Raw genomic sequence first — 24,158 nt, 5'->3', positions numbered from 1 at the left:
AGGCAGTGTGGCTTTTCTGGAGTGTTGATGGGGCTAACAGTGTTTCTTTGAAGCAATGGAGGACTTCCTGAGGGCAGACAGGACTGGGAGGTCCACCCCACGATGGTAGCAGATTTCACTTGGTCATGCAGAGCTTGCTCTGGTGTTTTTAGGCTGTGGGGTTCTTGCAGGGAGTTGGCGGTGTTGGGCAGCTGCTCTTCAGGGGTGCATCACCCCCTGGGGGCTGGAGAAGCTATCTGGGTCACTGAGAACCTGAGAGGCTCTTCCCTAGGGCAGCCCAACTCAGAAGGACAGCCTGAGAATGTAGGTGAATCTTTTCACAGTCTGGCTGAGCTTGTTGCAGCTTTTCTGGGCCGCAGGGGCCCTTCCAGGGGGCTGGTGGTGCTGAGCAGTTATTTCACGGGAGTGGGGCATCCCCTGGGAGCTTGGGCGGGTAGCAGGGCCCTTGGAGACCCAAGAGGCTCCTCCCCAGGGCAGCCCGACTCAGAAAAACCGTCTGAGATCTTTTCCCAACTCGGCCAGGCTTGTTGCAGCTTTTCTGTGCTGCACGGGGTGCTGCCTGGAGCTGGCAGTCCTATGCAGCTGGTCCACTAGGTCTCAGCACCCCCTGGGGGCTTGGGCGGGTAGCAGGGCCCTTGGAGACCCAAGAGGCTCCTCCCCAGGGCAGCCCGACTCAGAAAAACCGTCTGAGATCTTTTCCCAACTCGGCCAGGCTTGTTGCAGCTTTTCTGGGCTGCAGGGGGTCCTGCCTGGAGCTGGCAGTCCTATGCAGCTGGTCCACTAGCTCTCAGCACCCCCTGGGGGCCTGGGCGGGTAGCAAGGCCCTTGGAGACCCAAGAGGCTCCTCCGCGAGAGCATAGGGGGTGGTGGGGGCGGGGGGGATGCACTGGGAAGCGCAGCTTTCTGCTAGCTAGCGGACCTGTAAGCTTGCTGTGGTGTGGGGGGTATTCTATGGGGACCCACCCCTTCTTCTCTCCCCTCCCCAGCACGGGTGCAGACCAGGCTCTTCTCCCAGGTTCCCTCTAAGGCGGCTTTCCACTTCCCCGCCCTTAGAGTATTGCTCCCTTCCTCTGCGACAGCTTTGTTTTCTAGTCTCCCAGGCAGTCTCTGCCCCTTCAAATGGTTTAGAGACCTCCCAAGCAGTTTCCGCTCTGCCCCGCCCCCTAGCCCGGGGACTAATCTCTGGAGCCAAGGTCTTGGTACCCAGCCCCCACCCAGGCGTCCCCCGGCCTCCTCTCGGGGACTAACCTTCAGAGGCAAGGTCTCGGTGCCCAGCCCCCAACCAGGCGTCTCAATTTTTGGTGACTTTGCCCGTAGTTCAGATGGTCCGTTGGGTTCTTGATGGGTTTTTCCGTACTCCAACTTACTGACTGCTACACTCTTCTCTGCATCTGGAGATTCCTCCGGTTCGTTTGATCTTTCCCCCGTGTAGGTGACTTTCCAGGGTGCGGGATCCCTTTCTCCTCCGCAGTTCCCTTTCGGGAGCGCCCATCCCACTCGGATTCACCTTCTCTCACTCTCCTCTTTTCTCCCGTTCTGCCCAATAATTTCACGAACTTCTTGCCGTTATTGGAGTTTAGGTTCCTCTGCCAGCGATTGGTTGCTGTTCTGTGTGAGTCATTTCTTCTGTAGATGTGCTTTTTTTGTTGTGTTTGTGTGAGAGGGCGAGCGTGTCCCCCTACTCCTCCGCCATCTTGTCCTCCCGTATCGGATTTTTCTTATTCTTTAGCTCACCTTTAGTCCTTTACCCTAAGGAATAATCATACTTTGCATCTCTGCAGAAAGTTTTGTAGCAACCTAAGACTGTAAAATAAGACTTTGGCTAAAAAATGGTCTGTATCAATAAAACGGAAATTTATGTAGTGATGTATAATGATATTTTAGAAAATAATGTCAGGTTCATGATGCATTGTTATGGAAAAACAAAGGTTACAATAAAACACTATGTAAAGCAAGACCTGTTATTTTAAACATACAAATCAGAAAATAGAGGCTAGCATACAGAGAAGACTAGAAAGAAATTTATCAAAATATTAATAGTGATTATCTATGGGTAGTGGATTTCCTAGTATTTTTTTTGTTTTGTTTTCCCTGTGCAACTAGATATTCCAAATGAACATTATGTTATCATTATAATTAATAAATTATTAAAAAATGCTGCCTTGAACATTGATAATATTTATTTGTGACAGTGTTATTTTACTGTTAGCTTATTTAATATTCTACTGTATCTTTTGGCTCCTAAAGTAACTCTTCCTTGAGAAAGTTAATTGAGCTGTTAGGTATGTAAACTTAGTATCTCAGGCTGTGTATAACTTCAGTTCAGGTCCTTTATATTGGTGGGTAAATTTAACCTTTGATAGACTTATCTATTGTCTTACTCAAAGTAGTTTCTTCAATAAAATTAGAATTTTCTATTTTACTTTAACCGATCATTTGGGAACTAGAGTAAAGTAATCCTTACTGAAGTTATCTTTAATTTTACTTTTCTAAAAGGAGTTGAATAAAGTCACTACTCAACTGGCTCAGGTCACTACACATTTGCAGGATAAGCAAGAATATGGCAGTCAGGTGAAAAGTCATCTTAAAGAATATAAAGAGAAACATCTCTCTTTAGAACAGAAAACTGAAGAATTAGAAGGTCAAATTAGGGTTTGTATAAAAGAAACTGAATTTCGCCATATTTTCTGTTCCTGTAGCAATGTAATTGATGACTCAGATGGAATCTAAGATTTCAAACTTTCAAACAAAGGTTAAGCTGTGATGTAAAAGTTTTAAAAATTAAAAAAAAAAGAAAGATTTCTCATCATGGTGCAGGGGTTAACAAATCCGACGAGGAACCAAGAGGTTGCGGGTTCGGTCCCTGCCCTTGCTCAGTGGGTTAAGGATCCGGCGTTGCCATGAGTTGTGGTGTAGGTCGCAGATGCAGCTCGGATTCCATGCTGCTGTGGCTCTGGCGTACGTAGGCCAGCAGCTACAGCTCCGATCAGACCCCTAGCGTGGGAACCTCCATATGCCACGGGAGCTGCCCAAGAAATAGCAAAGAGACAAAAATAAATTAAATAAATAAATAAATAAATAAATAAATAAATATATAAATGGAGTTCCCATCGTGGCGCAGCAGAAATGAGTCCAACTAGGAACTATGAAGTTTCAGGTTCAATCCCTGGCCTTGCTCAGTGGGTTAAGGATCTGGCGTTGCCATGAGCTGTGGCGTAGGTTGCAGATTTGGCTTGGATTTGATGTTGCTGTAGGCTGTGACATTGCTAGGTGTAGGCTATAGCTCTGATTTGACCCCTAGCCTGGGAACCAAAAAAAATTACCTGTGCTTTTTCTTGTTTGATTTTTGAATTCCATCTTTACTTTTAACTTCTTTGTTAAAGGAGGGCTTTTGCAAATAGCAGTTAACATATATACTGGTTCCATGGTATGTGTAAATATTTCAAAGAGACAGCCAACCAGGGATCTACTCTGTAATTATGAGGAACTTATTTTTTGTTTTGCTATATCATTCCTGTCTCTTTCCCTCTTTATTCCAGTATAATATTCAGGGATGGCATATTTCTTCCTATTTTAAACTTTACATTTATACTCTTTGGGTTTTGTTTCTAATTTAATATCATTTAAATTTATTATAATTTACACTATGGTAAACTTCTTTCTTTAATACAACTCCAGATGAAAGTTTGGAGCTAAAGAGATTAAGTGGCTACACATATGAGAGAAGGATTTGACCTGAGTCCCTTGTCCTTTAAATTAAAACTGCTGTAAGTTAAAAATTTCTCAAGTTACTATATATATAAGTTATACCTCCACTGTCAGATAAAGCACTTCTGTACAACTGTAGAATCCTGGGCTTTGAATTTGTATACATCCACATCCACATCAGTATAACGTGGAAGAAGAAAATTACATTTTCAGATCTTCTCTGCATTCCTTTTTTTATTTTCTTTATGGTCAATAACATGGCATGACAAATTACTCGACATAATGGTTGAAAAAAACAAAAAACTAATTTTTTAGATGAAGCCGTCTCATGAGAAGTCTATTTAAGTATCTTTTAAAAATAGTTATTTAGAACCAATAATATTTATTGTAACCTATCACAACATTGGATATTAGATATTTTTTCTAATCATTGTTTTAGGACGTATTCCATCTGTTACGTAGAATTAACATAGTTACATTGAGTGTCAAATATAAGCATTGAGTAAGAACTACAGGTACCTAGATTGGCTTATAAAATATTTAGGGCACAAAATTTTTTACTGCTATACAAGAAAATGCCTTGCTCATAGATTTTTGAACTATGTACTTAACAGTTTGACTTTTTTTTGGCTTCACCTATGGAATGTGGAAGGGCCTCAGCCAGGGATCAAACTTGCACCACCGCAGCAACCTGAGCTGCAGCAGTGACAATGCCGGATCCTTAATCTGCTGAGCCATTAGGGAACTCCTGACTTTTGTGAATTTGTAAAAGTGCCCACAGTTATATCTACATGAATGACACAAAAATCACACTGTGAAGAACAATGATCTCTAGATGAAGAGATTGAAGAAGCAAAATCAGAAGTTTAATTGGTTTTATGTTTAGGGTCAATAGGTGTTAATGAGAAGGATGACATGACAACTGCATTTTAGTTGTGAATAGTTCTAATTATCTCAGTATTATTAACTGTGATTATAAAGGAGTACATATTTTAAGTGGGCCCATGTGTGAACCTGTTACTTAGTTTTTTCGGACTTTAGTTCATAAATTTTACGCAGGTAACAAATATAATTATTTTAAGTTTTTCTCTTAGAGTTAATTTTGAAAATTAAAAACTCAGTGACTGCTTCTCCTATAGGAAGCCTGCTGCTAGGTTTTCTTAAATATTCCATGATAAATGGCAGCTTTATTCAGTGAAAGCTTCAGAGTGTATTTTTTATTATAACAGATATTTTTGGCTATTTTTGTGTGTTATGTCAACACCAGTTTGAATGTAAACAAAAGTGGTATAATGTTATAGTAGATAATTGACATTAAAGTTGTTATTATATTTCTTCAATAGAAATTGGAAGCTGATTCACTTGAAGTTAAAGCAAGCAAGGAGCAAGCTTTGCAGGATCTACAACAGCAAAGACAACTGAACACAGATTTAGAGCTTAGAGCTACAGAATTGAGTAAACAAGTTGAAGTGGAGAAAGAAACATAAGCTTAATGACTTAAGGGGGAGCATTGTAAACTAAGAATTAACATATTTTTAAGATTTCAATTTTATCATCACATCTTTAAGGATTTACTTGATTCTATAAACTGCTTATATTAACATGAATAAAAATAAATCCATATAATATGGTTAAATAGGAGGGCTTGTTACCAGTCACATTTCAGCAGACTTTGTCTTTAAATGCCAAATATTCCATTCCGACTGTGTTGACGGACTTGATCTGTGGCAAGAGCATGAAGATTTTTGACTCTCAGTAGTAAAGATGGAAGTTGGGTGCGTGGGAAAGTTACCTTTCAGAGAAATGAAATAAAACCCATCAATAATTAAGTTGTTTTACACCTTCATGGTTGCATCCTTGTTTTGGGAGGGATGACAAAATTTTTTTGTTCTCATATCTAGTACATTGGGTCCTGATACTGTGAATTTGAGGATATACAGGTGCAAATGGCATTTCTTCTCACTGATAACATCATAGTTTCCAGTGCTGACGTTTGGAGAGTACACCTGATCCTTTGTATCACCCACTAACTTGGTTGTCACCTCTGGAAGCCAGTCATGTGTCTTTGAAGGTGACCTCTGAGTTGCTTCTTGTTCTCTTTCCCAAGGACACTTATGGGATCAGTGGTTCTTTCCACTTCTACTAAGGTTTTTTTTGTTTGTTTTTTTGTTTTTTCCCTTTATACTTTATGCGAACATTTCCTATGTTGGGTCCTGCCTTTCTAGAGTACTACCTAAGAAAGGCAAGCTAGGTAAACATATCTAGAGTTTGACTAAACCCTCAACCTTGGTTGAAAGGCTCAGCCCACATAACAGGGCACAGGGCCCCCCTTTCTCAAGGGCCACTGATGCTATTCAAGCCCACCAACTTCCATCTTATATTTTCATTCCTCTGCAGTTTAATATATTTTCAAATATCTTTTGTGTTTTCTTCTTTGATCATGGTTAGTTAGAAGTATTTTGTTTACTTGTCAAATATTTGGGATTCTTGTAGATATCTTACTGTTACTGGTTTCTCATTTAATTCCACTGAGGTCAGAGAACATACTCAGACTTTTCAAACTGTTTTATTTAGGGCCCAGTATATGGCTTATCTTGGTTAATTTTCCATGGGTACACATATGTGTTGTTGGGTAAAGTATTCCATAAATATCAATTAGGTTGAGGTAGTTGATAATATTGTTCTAATCTTCCATATCCTTGCCATTTTTTCCCTTCTGGTCATTTCTATCAGTTTCTGAGAACGGAGTGTTAAGGTTTCCCAGATCATGTGTGGTTTTTTTTTTTTCATTTTGATTTGTTTTGTTTTTTTATTACTAAGTGACTTTAAAAAAACAGCTAAGTTTTGCAGTCACTATGAAGGCCTTTATTTCTATTGCTGTCTTTGATTCACATAGTCATATGATTTTATAATAATTATTTGTGGGAAAGTTAAATAGCATAGTGAATAAATATATCAAGTCCTAATTTCAAGGTTGCTTGACATGGATTTTAATTATATTAAAATGGTAAAGTAATAATTAGTACAATGACTTTTCTGTTTAGACCTTTAAAAATCAGTGCGGTACAGGATCCTATGAATGTAGTTCACTTTTCTAGCTACTTTTTAGAAAGTAAAAGTAAGTTTCTGGGACTAAAAGTTCGAAATTTTCAAGGTATATGTGCAGCTCTGGTATTGTATTAATACCTAACTTCAATTATGTGGCTGATATAGCTTTTAATAATCTCTCTTTAACATATTGTTCAATTTATAGTAAGTACATTGATGGTAAAATACACTAGAAAGAGGATACATTCTAGAAATACTACTTTGCATCTGGTTTTATTTTCTCTTTAGAAACTTGTTGATCTTTAATATGTGCTTTTCCTTTGATATGCATATAAACATAATTGTATTCATTTTATGAAAAGAGAAGTCTTTAACTCTTACAGCAATATGTGCATTTCCTTATTCTTATAAATTTTTACTGATTTAGCTACAGAAAGCATTTTTTAAGGGGCAAATAATAACAAATCTCTTACATAATCTGCTAGGTTCTAAGATTACAATAAATCTTTTGTCCTTCCTCTATCTGAAATGAGATATTCTTCTATTTTTTTCCTACTTACCTTATGTGTTTTGAAGTTTAAGTCGTTTCAAAGATATAATGTGTTTTATGTTTTCAAGGAAGGAGGCAAATTTCTGTATGTTCAGGGGTTAATAGGTTCTTTAGAGTACAGGGAAAACTTTTCTGGCTGTCGTAGGCTAGGTTTGCTCTATGCACAGTTTTCTTTGGGGATTAAGTCAGGGGCGTTAGATGGTCTTGACTTTACCACTAATTTATTTACTTGAGGTAAATCTTCTTTATCTGTTAAATAGTCAGAACAGATATTCTACGGCATTTTTTTGGTTGTGTGGTTTTATTATTTTTTGACTAAATTTTTTTTGCTTTTTTTAAAAAAAAATTACAGTTAATTTATAATGTTGTACCAACTTCTGCTGTACAGAAAAGTGACCCAGTCATATACATGTATATATACATACACACACACACATATATACATATTACTTTTCTTATATTATCTTCCAAGATATAGTTCCCTGAGACTTGATATAGTTCCTGTGTTATACAATAGGACCTCATTGCTTATCCATTCTAAATGTAATAGTTTGCTTCTACTAACCTCAAACTCCCAGTCTGTCCCATTTCCCCTTGGCAACCACAAATCTGTAAGTCTGGGAGTCTGTTACTCTTTTGTAGATAGGTTCATTTTGTGCCATTTTTTTGAGGGGGGAGGGGCTGCCCATGGAGCTCCTGGGCCAGAGATCAGATTTAAGCTGCAGCTGAGACCTATGCCTCAGCTGCACCAATGCTGGATCCTTTAACCCACTGTGCTGGGCCAAGGATTGAACCTGCATCCTACCAATTCCATTGCGCCACAGTGGGAACTCCTGTGCCGTATTTCAGATTCTGCGTTTAAATGAAATAGGGTATTTGTCTTCCTCTTTTTTCTTAATTTCACTTGGTATGAGAATCTCTTGTTCCATATGTGTTGCTACAAATGGCATTACTTCATTCATTTTTATGGCTGAGTAGTATTCCATTGTATATATGTACCATATCTTCTTAATCCATTAATCTGTAGATGGACATTTAAGTTGTTTCCATGTCATGGCTATCGTGAATAGTGCTGCAGTGAACATGGGAGTGCATTTATCTTTTTGAATGAAAGTTTTGTCTCGATATATGGCCAGGAATAGGACTGCTGGGTCATATGGTAGTTCTGTATTTAGTTTTCTGAGGAATCTCCATATTATTGAACCTCCATGGTGGTTGTACCAATTTACATTCTCACCAACAGTGTAGGAAGGTGCCCTTTTCTCCACACCCTCTCCAGCCTTTGCTATTTGTAGACTTACTAATGATGGCCATTCTGACTGGTGTGAGGTGGTACTGGCTTGATACATTAAATTATTATTTTTACTTCTTAAGGATACAAAAAAGTTTAAAAAAGTAATAATTTATTTTGAATGGTAAATTAGAGGTGATAAATTATGCATTATTAAATTTTTTCTTAAATAGCATATCCAGTACAAAGTTGGATCTACAGAAGAAATCTGAAGCACTTGAAAATATTAAGCAAGTGCTTACCAAGCAAGAAGAAGGAAAAAAAAATCCTTAAACAAGAAAATAGAAAATTTAAGTCAAAATGCAAAAATGCAGCAGGAAGAATTGAATAACAAAATTCAAGCAGCAGTGACAGAACTACACAAAGTGAAGATGGAGAAAGAAACTCTAGTAACAGAGCTTTCTGGAGCAAAAGAGGAATTATCAAAAGTTTCTGATTCTTTGAAGAACTCCAGAAGTGAATTTGAAAAGGAAAGTCAGAAGGGAAAAGCTGCTATATTAGATATGGTTAGTTGTTTATATTTACTTTTTTTTTAAGCAGAAGTGATAATATTTAAAATGTACTGATTCTTCTGCCTAATTCATATTTGACATTTTCTTTTTTGCTTTATAGGGCCACACCCATGGCATGTGAAAATTCCCACAGGAGGGGTTGGATTGGAGCCACAGCTGCAGGCCTACAACACAGCCACAGCAATGTGGGATCTGAGCTGCATCTGTGACCTACACAACAGCTCATGGCAATGCCAGATCCTTAACCCACTGGGTGAGGCAAAGGCCAGGGATCAAACCCGTACCGTCATGGTTACTAGTTGGATTCATTTCTGCCAAGCCACAATGGAAACTCCTAAAAAAAAGATTTTCATGTTACTTTTATGTTCCTTTCTGTTTGGAGAAAACATCTATCTGTACACATTCCCTCTTAAAGTATATGTGATTATTTTTATTTATCATTTCAACACTTTCTTTTTAAGAATTTCCTTGCTTCCTTTTTTTTGAAGCATATTATTCTACGTTTAAAATAGCATAATTTGGAATTACCTGGTGGCTCAGGAAGTTAAGGATCCAGCATTGTCATTGCTGTGGCTTGGGTCATTGCCGTGGTGTGCATGGGTTTGATCCCTGGCCAGAGAACTTTTGCACACCACAGATGTGATCAAAAAAACCAAACCATATCCACAACCACATAAGTTATTTAATTTAATTAATTCTGTGACAAAAAATGTGGCTTCCAAACCAAAGTTTTCTAAAATCTTGCCCAAATACTATCTAAATTATTTATTGTGACTCTTGGTTGATGATTGAAACACTTAGCCTTTTCCTGTTCCTCCTTCCTTACTGCTATAATACTTGCCTGTTTTTATTAATGAAATGGGATTATTTTGTCCCATCTTCAATGATCAGCAATTCTGGTTTATTTCCTTCTAAGGACCTTATAAGCTTGTAAACCAAAAGTCTTATTTTACTACAGATATTTTCGGCATAATATAGTTTCCATTTTTTTAGGAGAAAACCTGCAAAGATTTAAAGCATCACCTTGAAGTACAGATAGAATGCGCACATAAGGAACAGAATGAACTGAAAAACTCACTTGAAAAAGAGGAGCTAAGATTTTCTTTTTCTGTAACAAAATATGTTATAGCATAATAAGGTATTTATATTTTCAAAATATTTTCAGTGATAATTAGGTCAAAAGAAGGTTTATTTCATTTGTGTTCTACCCACTACTAAAAAGATTTAACCTAGTTTTTGATAAGAGGCCTAAAATAAAAGTAGTTAATTAAAGATGGAAAATTGAGTAATCTAACTATAGAGTTATAATTAGATAATTTAGATTAAGGCAGACTACTATGGATAAAAAAAAGTCTTGATAGGCTTTCCGTAGAAATGAAATTTTAAGGGCAATTTCATGGACATTGATATTAATATATTTGATAATGGTTGTTTAACAATGAAGAGATTTGTTGGCGTTCCTGTCATGGCTCAATGGTTAACAAACCCGACTAGTGTCTATGAGGATGCAGGTTTGATCCCTGGCCTCGCTTCGTGGGTTAAGGATCCAGCGTTGCCATGAGCTGTGGTGTAGGTTGCAGATACAGCTTGGATCTGCTGTTGCTGTAGCTGTGGTGGAGACAGGCATTTACAGCTCCGATTTGACCCCTAGCCTGGGAATCTCCATGTGCCACAAGTGCGGCCCTAAAAAGACAAAAAAAAAAAAAAAAAAAAGATTTTCTGTGGTTAATACTTCTGTTGTTCTCCATCAAAAGAAGCAAGAGTATAATATACATTAAGCGAGTATAGTAATATGTTGCTATTTTTTCTGAAGGCATACCTCCAGCAGCCAGAGTCCAGGCATGTAGCTTTCTAGAGATCTGATTTGATAAAGTAGTGAAACCTGGTCCTGACACATCTGTAGTGTTGTGTTCTGGTTGTTGCTTGAAAGAAGACACCTGTGTTTTAGATGCCAACATGTAACTGGCAAAATTATGGTGGTTTAGTGTATAAGTTCTGAATCCAGATTGTCCAGATTTATATCCTGGTTGTGCCACTTAATAGCTGTACTGTCTTGCCTTGTGTTAGGCTGACAACTTGATCTCTCTGTGTTCCAGTTTTCTCAGTAGAAGATAAGGCTAATAAGAGAATGTTCACTATAGAATTATTTTGAGAAATAAATTGGTTAATATATTTCAAAGTGCTTAGAAAACCAGCTTAACAAAATAAATGGTCAAATGTTAGCTATTACTTTGTCATTGGTTATCATAACCAGTGGTACTTGTTAATCATTATTGTTATACTACCTGATTCCTGCTTTGCACAAAATATTTCCCTTTGTGTTGGAGATAAGCTGAAGCACTGAATTTTTTTCAAAAGTTACTCAGAATACGGTCAAATTGCTCAAATTATGTTCATAGTGAAATATGCATAAAACATGAAACATGACCTTAGCTAGAAATGTCGGAGAATGTGTAGTTCTCCTTGGCCACAGAGGAACCTCTCTTAGCTTCTATATGATGTCTAATTTTGAACAGAACTATATCCTAGTAGATTGTAAAAAGAAGGTATTAACAAAATATTCCTCAGATCTCTAAATGACAAATTGTGTGCGGTATAGTTTAGTTTCATCAAATACTAAACATATTTGCCAAAATTATTTTGGTTTTATTGCAGTTAATATGAAGCTATCCTTTCTGATGGTGGCTAACAGGCTCAGGTAGCATTTGCATATCCTTGAAAGGCAGTAGACATTTCAGCAATCTAGAGATGAATGCTGTTTTTCCCTATGTTATGATGTAAAGGAATAGTCCATTTCCAAGCTCTATCCAAATATATAAGTTAAAAAGGAAAGGAGGATTAAACAAATATTGAAGATTAATTCAGCATGCCATCTAATAGTGTATAGTGTCAGTCATGAAAGCTCTGTGAGGACAGGGATTTTTCTTTTGTGGTTTACTAGTGGATTGTTTATGGCCATCAGACCCAGTAGTTTCTACTTAGAGTAGTGCTTAGCTTGAAGTAGGGTGAATGGATAAAAGAATGCTAAACAGATTTTTATTTTCTTTTAGACTTCTCATCAGTTGAAATTGGAGTGCAATTCAATGCAGGGACAACTAATGCAGGCCCAGAAGAGTTTAAAACAAAAGGAAAAAGAAGAACAACGACTTCAGGGTAACAGAAATGAGTTAAAGCAACTGACTGAACAGAAGAAAAAGCAAATTGAAGCACTCCAAGGAGAGATTAAAAGGTAGTGATATTTGTTTTCTTTTTATGGGAAGATAGTGATATTTGTTTTCTTTTTATGGGAAGCAAAATTGTGCATTGAAAATAGTAACATGATAATTAACACAGATGAGGTGCAACAAAGAAAAATTTATACATGCTCAAATTTTTTGAAGTTAAAATACACAACTGTACTTCTATGATTGACTAAGTCTGGATTTCCATTCACTGTAATCATGTTGTTCGATAATTCTTATAACACTAATCATTTGTTTGATAGACAAAACTTTTTGTAAAATAAGATACAACAACATTGAGAAAAATGTATAAACATCTCTAGTGTATTAGAAAATTTTAAAGGAATTTAGCAATAAATTATCCTTATTAAGGGAAATAATCAAGATAAAAAATCACAATGTGAGATATATTTATATCTACTATAACGTATATAATGTAGGTTTCATATGGTTATAATTGTTTGATACTTTTAAGTTAAATCATAATGGTTTTTATTTCCAAACCTATGATAAGTTATTATTAAGCATCTGTTCTTCATTCTTAAATATGTTTTAATATTTGTCCAGACCAAGAGTTGATAAAAGTGGAATGAACTTAGTGTTTGAACAAAATGAGGTTTTCCTCATGGTTGTTCTATGTTAATTCATGCAGGGAGAAGGGAGATATAAAATCCTTAATATGTAGAACCAAATACTTCATAGCATTAAGAGCTGGCTTGTCATATTACTAGAGGAAAAAAAATAACCCCACAAATACATTCTTTTATGTGGACCTCTGTTTTACAACCATTATTATGGCTGCTTTACAAAAGAGTAATTTTCTAATGACCCTTTATTCTTTTTTTGTGTGTTATCATATGTAATCAGAAGTCAGGATATAATTATCACAATATGTATTTTGGTTTATGATTTGATATCTTGAGTTCATTTGTTTTTTCAAAATCCATTAGCCTCAAGAGTTCCCATTGTGGCTCAGGGGTTAAAGAATCTGACTAGGAACCATGAGGTTTCAAGTTCGATCCCTGGCCTTTCTCAGTGGGTTAAGGATCTGGCAGTTGTGGTGAGCTATGGTGTAGGTTGTAGACGAGGCTCAGATCTGGCATGGCTGTGGCTGTGGCATAGGCTGGCAGTTGCAGCTCCAATTAGACCCCTAGTCTGGGAACCTCAATATGCCTTGGGTGCAGTGCTAGAAAAAGACAAAAACAAACAAACCAAAGAAATCCATTAGTCTCATATTAAAGTATTCCTTAGATCATTTTTATAGCACCTGATTTAATAAGTAAAAAGTCTTAACAACTATTAGCACATTTTCTTTTTTTTAAATTACTAGCTACAACAAGATTTCTTCCAGATTTATGGTTAATGTATATTTCTTCTACTTTGCATGGCTTTACTAGATACCACCTTAAGAATTATGAGATTTAGAGGAAGTGTTGTTATCAGTAGTTGTCTTACATGGGTCTGTTAAAACAAATATACCATAGACTAGGTGGCTTAACACAATAAGCATTGATTTCTCAGAGTTCTGGAGACTGGGAAACTTAGAATAAAGGTACTTGGCATAGCTAGTGTCTGATGAGGGTCCACTCTGGCTTGTAGACAGCTGTATCCTGATATGACTGAGACCAGTTATCTCATTCCTTCTTAGAAGGGCACTAATCCCATTCACAAGGATTCCACCCCCATCATCTAATGATCTCCCAAAGATCCACTTCTACATACCATTACATTGGGGATCTAGGCTTAAACGTGCATTTTGGAGACATTCATTCACAGTAAGTAGTTCACTTATGCTAGTGCATGGATGCCAGAAAAAGGGACACAATTTTTAACCCTGAGGGAGTGCTGGGTGGATATCCAGTCTCTAAATTAGTTTTGGAATTTGGAGTAACTAGAGAATCATTGAGAGGCAAGAGTAGTTTGGCTTTATTGAGGAGCAGCATAATATCCTGGAAAGAAGGTAAATTTTAGAGTCAGGCAGATCTGAATTTAAATTTCATGTTATACGTATTATTAGGTTTATGGTCACAGGGAAGTGATTCATCTTTCTGAATTAATATAATGGGGTCATAGAGTTGTTGTCTACTCTGCCAGTGTCATGTTGCAAACAAAATAGTTGTGGGATAGTATATGGAAGTAGGCAAGCTGTGATCCAAGACTGTCAGTGCGCACGGCAAACCACACAGTGATGGTCTGTGGAAACTTATTAGTGGGCCACAGGGAAATAGGAAAAACAGGGATAAAGTTTAGGGTATAGATGTGTATGTGTACATACACTATATATAAGACACACATGCATATACTTCCTTTTTTTTAATGTGATTGTTTGGGAACCACTGAACAAGGATCCAGCACGGCTGTAAGTTATCGGTTCCTACAGCAACTTTATTTGAAACCTAATGTGGGAATACAGATTGAATAGGATATGGCCCCTATTCTTAAGTAGCTTATAATTAAATGAGGAAGCTGGTACGTAAGGACAAAGAAAATTGTAATAAAAAAGAGAAAAAAATAGAGCTCAGTAGAAGTTTTGGCTGGCTTTTTAGAGGAGCTGGCATTTCAACTGGATCTTTAAAGATGATTATAATTTTGAAAAGTTAAAAAAAAGGAAGAAGGAGTTCCCATTGTGGCTAAGTGGTAACGCACCTGACCAGTACCCATGAGAATTCGGGTTTGATCCCTGGCCCTGCTCAGTGGGTTAAGGATCCAGCATTGCCAGAAGCTGTGGCACAGATGCGGCTTGAATCTGGTGTTGCCATGCCTGTGGTGTAGGCTGGCAGCCTCAGCTCCGAATTGTCCCCTAGCCTGGGAACTTCTATATGCCATGGGTTCTGCCCTAAATAAATGAAGAAAGCAGATATTTCAAGGAGGAAGCAATACTAGCAAAGTTTTTGAAACTTAAAAAGATGTCATTATAGGAGGTTCGCTATTGGAATACATGGTAAGTGGAGAAGTGAGGGGAGATAAGGCTACAGAATTGGGTGAAGTAAGATCAGAGTAGATGGATAACTGTTTCTACATTAAATACTTGATATTGGAAGGTTAAAGGTTTTTAAGAAGGGGGAAATGTGATCAGACCTGTTTTAGTACAAAAACTGATCACTGTGTGAAGGGTAAATTGCAAATGACGGACCCTCCTGTATTCTCCTTTGGAATGTTGGATTTAATTCCATTAAAATAATTATCAAACTGTTACATTGACCTGTTGTTTTTTTTAACCTACCCACTAATAAATTTGAATTTCCAAAATCAGAGAACTGTGTTTTCTAACAAATAAGCTATCAGTGATTTAAAAAGAATGAATGGATGAATCAATGAATGAGCCTGTCATTTGGAGTTGATAAAATGAAGGTCCAAATATAAGCCCCAGAGGGCAATGATGATCATTGTTAAGACTTTGTAGAGTACTTTGGTGAATAAAGAGAAAGAAATCTGGATTTGTGGGGGGGTGATGTTAAAGTAGTAGTCTACCAAAAAAAAAAATGCAGTATAGTCTTCAACATGAAAAATAATGTCATAATGAAGAATCATTGGAGGGGATATGGGGTATTATCTGATAATGTATGGGTGATCAATGCCCTTCCCCCCCTTAGGCATCCCCTTCCCCACCATCTCCCAGCAATCTGCTTCCTAACTCAGTTGCACCTGTCTCTTTTTATTTTTTTTTTTTTTGGCTGCACCCATGGCACTCAGAAGTTCCTGGGCCAGGCACTGAATCTGAGCTGCAGCTGCAGCCTATGCCACAGCTGTAGCCATGCGAGATTGCTTCACCCACAGCACCACAGTGGGACTCCTCTATCTCCTTTTCTTATTTCCCAACTTCCATAATCTTTGTCCAGGTTTTGTCTTATATGGACTATTATAAGATCCTCTTAGTGGAGTTTTGGGCTCTATTTGTCCACTTCCCATCTATTTGTCATTCACTCATTCAAGAAATATTACTAGGTATGTATTTTATGCCATGGGCACATTTCTGGGTGTTGGAGATGTGGCTGTGAGCATACAAGTAACCTGTTCTCATGGATTTACACCTTCTTGAGGGGGGAAGAGGCTTCACAAAAGACAGTGATGGATTTAGCCCTGCTAAAAGGCTGGGTGATCAAAGAAGCTTCTCTGAAGAGGTTTGAGCTGGTACATGAAATACACGAGCCATACATACAGTGCTCAGGAGAACAAGTACAGAGATCTTTGGCTACAGCAAGCATGGTAGTTTCTAAAAACAAGTATAGTAGGAGAGAGGAAGAGTCATATGAGCTGAGCTCAGCGAAGCAGACAAAGCATAAACATGCAAACTTGTAGATTATAACAGAATGATATATTTTATTTGAAGGACAATTAGAATCAATTAGGAAATTTTGAGCAGAAAATGATGGGATATGACTGAAGGGAGATAAAGGAGCAAGCAAGGAGGGCACTGAAAAACTATTGCAGTAGTCCAGAAAGTCCATGATGATGGCATGAACTAACATGTTACAAGTGAATGATTTGGAAGTGTCTTTTGGAAGTTAAATCATCAGGGCTTGCTGATAGATTGGATGGTGAGAGATGCTGGAAAGAAGAGTCAGGAATAACTCTAGGTTTCTGGCTTGTGAAGGTGGATGGATGGCCATATTTATTGGGGGAAATAGTAGCTTTTTGAGGAGGAGGATTGTTGTCAGGAGTCAAGAATTCTGCTTGAGGTAGATATCTATCAGTCAGTCAAGGGAAGATGTCTGGGAAGTCCTTTGATATAATGAGCTCAAAGTTCAGGCAGAGGTTGGAGCTAGAGACTTAAATTCAGAAGTCAACTGTAAATAAAGTACTTAAAGCTATGAGTCTAGTTAGGATATTCTAAAGAGAGACTGTTTATAGAATAAAAGCAGCCTAGGGATGGAACCCTGGGGTCTTGTACTACAGAGCGATCAAAGGCAGTAGTAAGAGATTTTAGGAAGGAAGAATAACCAGTGAGGTAATAGGTTAACCTAAAACACAAGATGTTTTGGAAACCAGGTTCAAGAAATGTTTCTAGCAGGGACCATCATCAGCTATTTTAAGGACTGCTGGAATGTTCAGTAAGATGTGGACAAGAACATGAATATTGGATTGTGGAACAAAAAGGTTGCTGATAAATTCAACAGCAGGTTCATGGAAGTAGTAAGTTTATTTTAAAAGCCAAGTGCTTCTTCTCATACTATACATACATATCTTCTAATTACATCATAATTTGTGCACATCTCTTGAATCTTCTTAAAGACTGAAAACAAGTTTAGAGGAGTTGGACCTTTGCAGGATTTTCATTTCTTTTTCTGCCTTGATGTTAATGAACATGCCCTTAGAAATTTCTTGGGTCATTCTTGAATTTTAGGGAGCAGAAACAATACACTTGAGCTCAGTAATGGCTTTGAAATTCTTTCATGCAGAAAATTCCTCTAGTTCAACCTTAACTTTCAGCATCTTCTAAAGCATGCATAGCACTCTATCTTCCATCGGAAAGTAGTTGTTACTCTCAGTCTCCTGAGACCTTGGTACTTGACACTTACCAGTGAAAATATTTTTTTCTTTACTTAATTCTTTTTTTAATTGGGACTTGTCAGATTTTGTAATTCTTTAATTTTGTATTTCTAAGTAAGATACTCTTTATTACAGTAGAATTTTAAGACATAACTTTAGTTTGTTCTCAGGAATCTTAGTTATTGGATTTCATTCTGTATTTGTAACTGGATTTTTGTATGCATACTGTTTTAAATAACTTGTATGTTTCAGATAGAACTTGAGAATAAACTACAGCAGCAGTCAACACAAGCAGCACAGGAACTTGCAGCAGAGAAAGAGAAAATATCAGTGTTACAAAATGCCTATGAAAAAAATCAGGAAAATCTAAAGCAGCTTCAGTCTGATTTCTATGGGAAGGAATCTGAACTTCTTGCCACAAGCAAGATCTCAAGGTATCATAAAAACTCACTATGTTATTGATAAATATTAAATGATTGATCTGAACCCAGATGGGCAGGGAATGTTAGTATTTGTGGAATATCATACTTGTTTTCTTTTGAATTATTTTTGGAGAAATATGCTTTTTAAAAAATAAGTTGTGGGAATTCGTGTCGTGGCTCAGTGGTAACAAACCCAACTAGTATCCATGAAGGTGAGGTTTTGATCCCTGGCCTTTCTTAGTGGGTTAAGGTTCCAGTGTTGCCATGAGCTGTGGTGTAGGTCGCAGATGCAGCTTGGGTCCCGTGTTGCTGTGGTGTAGGCTGGCAACTGTAGCCCTGATTTGTCCCTTAGCCTGTGAACTTCCATATCCATGGGTGCAGCCCTAAAAAGGCAAGGAAGAAAAGGAAGGAAGAAAGGAAAAGAGAAAAGAAAAAGAATTCTACTGCAGTGCCTTGGGGAGGCATGGGTTTGATCCCTGGCCTGGAGCAGGGGGTTCAAGGACAGCTGCCACTCAGATTCAATCCCTGGCTTGGGACCTTCCATATGCCATGGGTGTGGCCATTTAAAAACAACCACAAAACCCCATACAAATGTATCTTTTAATAGTGAAACAATTTGGAAATATGTTAACTGTCGTATTAGCTTATCAAAGGACTTTGCTGCCTATGTAAAAACAATAACTTATAAAGGACTGCTGTTAGAAAATCCAAGGAGTTTTCAATGTAAACCACTTGTGAAAATGGAAGCAATTTTATTGTTGCTTCTCAAGAAAGACTGACTTTAATTTTATGGATTTGTTAACTTCCCAAGACTATTGGAATGCATAATGGTTAAAATCGGGAGATTATAACTCAAAGTAAATTTAACCTTAATTATCTAAACATATCTGGATACCTTGTCCTTGGCAATACTATTTGATTAGATAAAGTATCATTAAAATGAATGATATACAAAAAAGGTAAATAATTTTTATGTAGCATTAAGTTATCAGTTCTCTACAGGAGATGGAACATTTCTATTCTCTCAAAGAAGACTTAGCCAGTCCTCTTTTTTGTCGTGGTGAAATATTATGCTTTTTGATCCTTTAATGTGTATGGTTTTTTGTTTGTTTGTTTCTTTGTATAAAGTGCCTTATTGACAAATTTTGTCAAATCACAGAATATTTATAATATACATAAATATACTATGTTTTATTCATAAGCTGTTTTAGGGAAGGCTTTATGAAGGAGGTAGGACTTGACCAGGTCCTGAAGGATCTAAGAATTTGAATACCCAGAGTCCTGAGAGAGATCCGTTCACTCAGGGGCACATTTGAGAAAAGGCGCTGCAGCAGGAACCAGCAAAGCTGGGAGTCAACATAATTGTCTTGCCAGAGTGATGGTTGGTGTCTGGAAGTTTAAAAGGTTGGGTTCAAATTGTGAAGTATCTTAGATGCCTAGCAGGGATGACTGGAGTTTATATTTGGGGGAGAGGAGAAGAGTCATCTAAGCAGAGGAATAAAATGAAAAAAAAAAAATTTGTAGGCAACTTAACCTGGAAGTTGTTTAAAGACAGCTTAGTTTGGACCTGAGGTAAATTAGTGCCATGGAGATTAAAGAGGCTGTCTCCCTTCCTCCTCCATAAACTCCAGCAGTCTAGGTGTGAATTGATTATGACTGGGGTTAAAAAGGTTGGAACAGAAGAGATTAATGGGAGAGAGACAATGAAACAAAAAGGATGAATAACATATAGGTAGAGAGGAGGTGAAGGAATTGTTGGTGACTAATGATCTGACAAAGAAACAGGAGATTGGGTAAAAGAATTTTCATAGGGCCAACAATTAGATATTTTATATATATCAAGTTCAAAATCAACAAGTTGTTTTAAGGAAAAAAATACCACCTCGACATTTAGAAAGCATCTTACTTGCTGTATTCTCTAAGTAGCTTTAAATTACTATTTTTTTTCCCTTTAGAACACTATTGAAAGTTGGGGAGGGTTGGTGGAAGAGTTTGGACTTTATCCTAAAAGAAGGAGGATTTGCAAGGATTTGTATTTTATTTAGGCCAATAACTGGCAGCAGGATAAGGATGGATTGTAGGGGAACCTGGGTGAATGTGGGGATGAGACAGAGGAGACTGTGCCATAGTCCAAGTGAAGATGATGGTGGCTTGAGCTGGTAGGAGGAAGGATGGGAAATGCAGATGAACTGGAAGGACTATTTGGTGACAGAGAAGATGATATCTAAAGACTGACTGTAAAAGATCTACAGAAATCACACTTTTTCTTCATATGTATGTTATTTACGCATGAGAATAACAACAAGTCTTAGATCTTTTAAATCAGTATTTTTTCATTAAGCCAACTATTTTTGTCTAAAATGCTATGTCTTGTTCTAATTTTATACCTGAAAGAATGCAAATGTAAATATGGGAAGAAGAGAAAGACAGAGGGCTAAGGCTGCCATGGAGTTTTACAACTGCTGAGAGGCCATGAATAGATCTTTCTTCCAAAGCTTCCTTCTGCCTGTGAGACTGAAGCCCTGCTTGGCTGGTGACAGGCCTAATGTTTGCACAATAACAGAACTGTGACTGGATCTCAGCTCTTCTGATTCATGATTCTTTTACCATCATTTCACTAAATTTTTTTTTAATAGAAGTATTGACATTTAATTCCTTCCAAAGTGAGAAGTTATCTGAACTACTTAATAAAAGGAATTCCTAGGAACATTCAAATCAAATTTATAGGTCAGAATAAAGGATGGTTATTGGCCATTCTTTTGCTTCCGTGATTTTTTCAATTTTATGATTCTTATTTTTTCCATTATAGTTGGTTTAGTGTTCTGTCAATTTCTCCCACACAGCATCGTATTTGTTAAATAATCTTGTGTACAAGAGAGAAAAGGAAGAAGTTCAGAACCATGTAACATGACACCCAAGTCAGGGGTGCCATCTGTGGGCATGTGGTGTATCTGGACACCAGTGAAATGCAAGTCCGGCTGGCTTGATCTACGCCTTTAGCCCCATCTGCTGGATTATTAATGAAATACTAAAGTTTGTGACTGGGTATTCCAAATTGGCCATGCTGTAGGTTATTCTTTCTTGTCAAGAAAGTTCATAGAAATGGAATTTAACTATAGATTTTGTACCGTGAATGAAGTGAGAATTCTAGGATAGTAAGTTTAAAATTAAATATAAACCTTGTTAGCCTAATACTATTCCTTATATCATTTCATCAGATATCAAGAATAAGTAACAACTAAAATTTCTAAAATTTTATTTTGAAAAAAGAAAAATTTTTGGACCAAAAAAAGCTACCACAGAATAATGCAGAAATTCCTTTGTGGCTACACTACTATGTGTTTAGGGTATTCCAGGATCAGGTTTGGTATTTGTTCTACTCAGGAATTTGCTTATTCTGGTGGGAGTCAGTGGGTTAAAGTAGCCCCAGTAAAACCACTAAATGAGAGAAGGAGTTCTCCAATGTAAAAAGATCCTGAGCAGATGAAAATATCCTGGCCTGCAGCCAGGAAAAGGAATATATAGCAGTGTATTGCTGAATGACACAAATGAATATTTAGAGGCAAAGTCGAAGAGTATGTCTTGGCATCTTCAGAAAATAGTAGCACAGATTTTGAGCTTGATTTTAAAAGATTTAGTCATTAGGTTTTTGTGAGAGTTTACAATGTTATAGGCAGCTATTTAAACCACAGGCATTTTGGAGTTTGTATATTATCTTGCTCAAGGGCATAACATACTATCTTTTTAGAGTGTACTGCTTTCTACTGTGCATATGTTAACTGTTATGTTTCTATAGAAATTTACTAAACAATGACATATAATAATCTGGGGAAATTTTTTTATAAGTCTGTGAAAGAGACGCTTTCTCTAGCATAGGAGGGCTTGATTTCAAACAGGAATCAAATTGGAAACCAAAATAAACTGATTCGAGAACTGAAGACTGCCAGGACTTCTTTGGAGCAAGATTCAGCCAAGAAAGAAGAGCAGTTGAAGGAGCAGTAGAAACCACTACAAGATGTTCAGAAAGAAAAGGTATTTTATTTTCTAACTAAATCTAGAATCTTCAGAGTTACAATGGCCATAGAGATCATCTAGTCAAACCTCTTAACCAGTAAAGGCATCACCTTATATTCAACAGCTAAGATGGGCATCAAGGTTATAAATAAGAGACTCTTGGTGACTGTAATTCTAATCCTAGGAGGTTATTCTTTACAGCTTCCTTGCCATTTCTTATTGCTCTTTTTAGTTATACAAAGGAGTCTGTTTTTTTATATCATAGACCCTTGGTTATTCAAAAAAAGATACTATAGCTCCTCAATTATTTCTCATATAACATGTTATCCTCTGGATATAGAAATCAGGTATGAAAGGTCTAGGAATAATTGAGTGTGTTAAGAATTCTTAATATTAATAACCAGCTTTTTTCTAAGAGGAAGTGTGGGTTTATTTTATATAAATGATGCTAAGTTATAAAGTTGAAAGTACTGGTTATATGACCAGTACACATAATGATCAGTTATATTTCTATATAAAAGATAAATGCAGATTCTAAGAAACATTTGATTTTTGGTTTCATAACTGAGATCATGTATTTCCATCAGTGGATAGAATATTCTTAAGTGTACAATTTATGAAGATATTTGTGTGTGTGTGTGTGTGTGTGTGTGTGTGCGCACTTGTATGTATATCTGTTAATTGTGCAGTTCCTGGAAATTATCTTCAACTAAAAACTAGGGGGATGTTTTTGTGGGGATGGGACCGGTGAAGCTGGAATGAAATTTATGACTTATGCCACAAGTTTAGAAAATTCTGACAGAACTATAGTTTACAGGCCTTTAATTACAAGGGCATGAGATCATGCAGCTCTTGTTTTAGTTTTGGTTCTACTTCTAATAGATTATTGAACTTTTCTAAGCCTTTGTCCCTTTACCTATAAAATGAGGATTAAAAGGAGCTATGTGGTATAGAGATTAGATTAGACATATAGTTCTCCTCTTTAGGTGCCTTATGTAAAGATAGTGAGAGTAATAATATTAATAAGCATAAGAAGGTGTTTTAGCTCAAGTTTGGCCAGACACTATTTACTTTATAGTATTAACTATTTAGTCCTTATAACATTATTATTGTTCATATTGTATAAACAAGGACACAGGAACAAGAGAAGGTAGGTAATTTGCTCAAGTTAACTTAGGTTAAAGGGGCAGAGACAGTCATAAACAGTAGCAGTCATTTTTGTTAATTTTCAGTTAAGTAGTTAAAATTATTTTTTTAATAAGTTATTTTTCTATAGTCACTGAAAAAGAACTAGTAAATGAAAAATCTAAATTGGCAGAGATTGAGGAAATTAAATGTGGACAAGAAAAATAAATTGCTAAATTGAGTGAAGAACCTAAGTCTCACAAGCAAGAAAGCATAAAGATATGTGAAGATAATCATTGTTTTTCCTCTGTATTTTTTAGTGCTTGTTAAAAAAAAGTGTATATATATACACACACACACATTTATTTATTAAGAACATACTTTGTGGGAGTCCCCACCATAGCCCAGTGGGTTAGGAATCAAACTGCAATGGCTCGGGTTGCTGCAGAGGTGTCAGGTTTGATTCCAAGAGCAGTGGGAATTGCCTTGGCTTAGGTCACAACTGCAGCTCAGATTCAATCCCTGGCCTGGGAACTTCCATATGATGTGGGTGCAGCCATAAAAAGAAAAAAAAAACATACTTTATGCCAGGAACCATTGTTTTGTTATTTTTGACAAATATTCTTGCTCTCAGTGCTTTTGTGTTGCAGAATATCTATACATATATTGAAACTGTTACTTCTGTTTTCAGATGACTAAATAATGAGAAGTAACCCTAAAAATTTAGATTTTATTGAGATGCTAATCAAGAAAGCTATCAATTAAAAGAATTATGTG

The 24,158-nt window shown here is 36.9% G+C and overlaps 1 protein-coding gene across 36 annotated transcripts in view; it reads left to right on the top strand.

Annotated features, from left to right (window-relative positions):
* Positions 1 to 24,158, top strand: part of LOC146398891 (uncharacterized) — a 112,145-nt gene that overhangs the window by 32,336 nt on the left and 55,651 nt on the right. For 21 of the 36 annotated variants that reach the window (XM_084979499.1, XM_084979498.1, XM_084979508.1 and 18 more), the window contains exons 2-6: positions 8,771 to 9,103; positions 10,103 to 10,247; positions 12,160 to 12,338; positions 18,073 to 18,254; positions 22,139 to 22,274. The gene's annotated coding sequence lies outside the window, so the exon portion shown is untranslated. The remainder of the gene's footprint in view (positions 1 to 8,770; positions 9,104 to 10,102; positions 10,248 to 12,159; positions 12,339 to 18,072; positions 18,255 to 22,138; positions 22,275 to 24,158) is intronic. The other 15 variants (XM_084979520.1, XM_084979503.1, XM_084979516.1 and 12 more) reach the window with 4 other exon arrangements.

This window comes from Sus scrofa, chromosome 10 (assembly GCF_054392235.1).
Source record: "Sus scrofa isolate SSC_HxYL_T2T_F1_AM1 chromosome 10, Sscrofa_HxYL_maternal_Yorkshire_Landrace_v2.0, whole genome shotgun sequence".
NCBI classification, from domain to species: domain Eukaryota; kingdom Metazoa; phylum Chordata; class Mammalia; order Artiodactyla; family Suidae; genus Sus; species Sus scrofa.
This window is presented reverse-complemented; position numbering and strand designations above follow the sequence as displayed.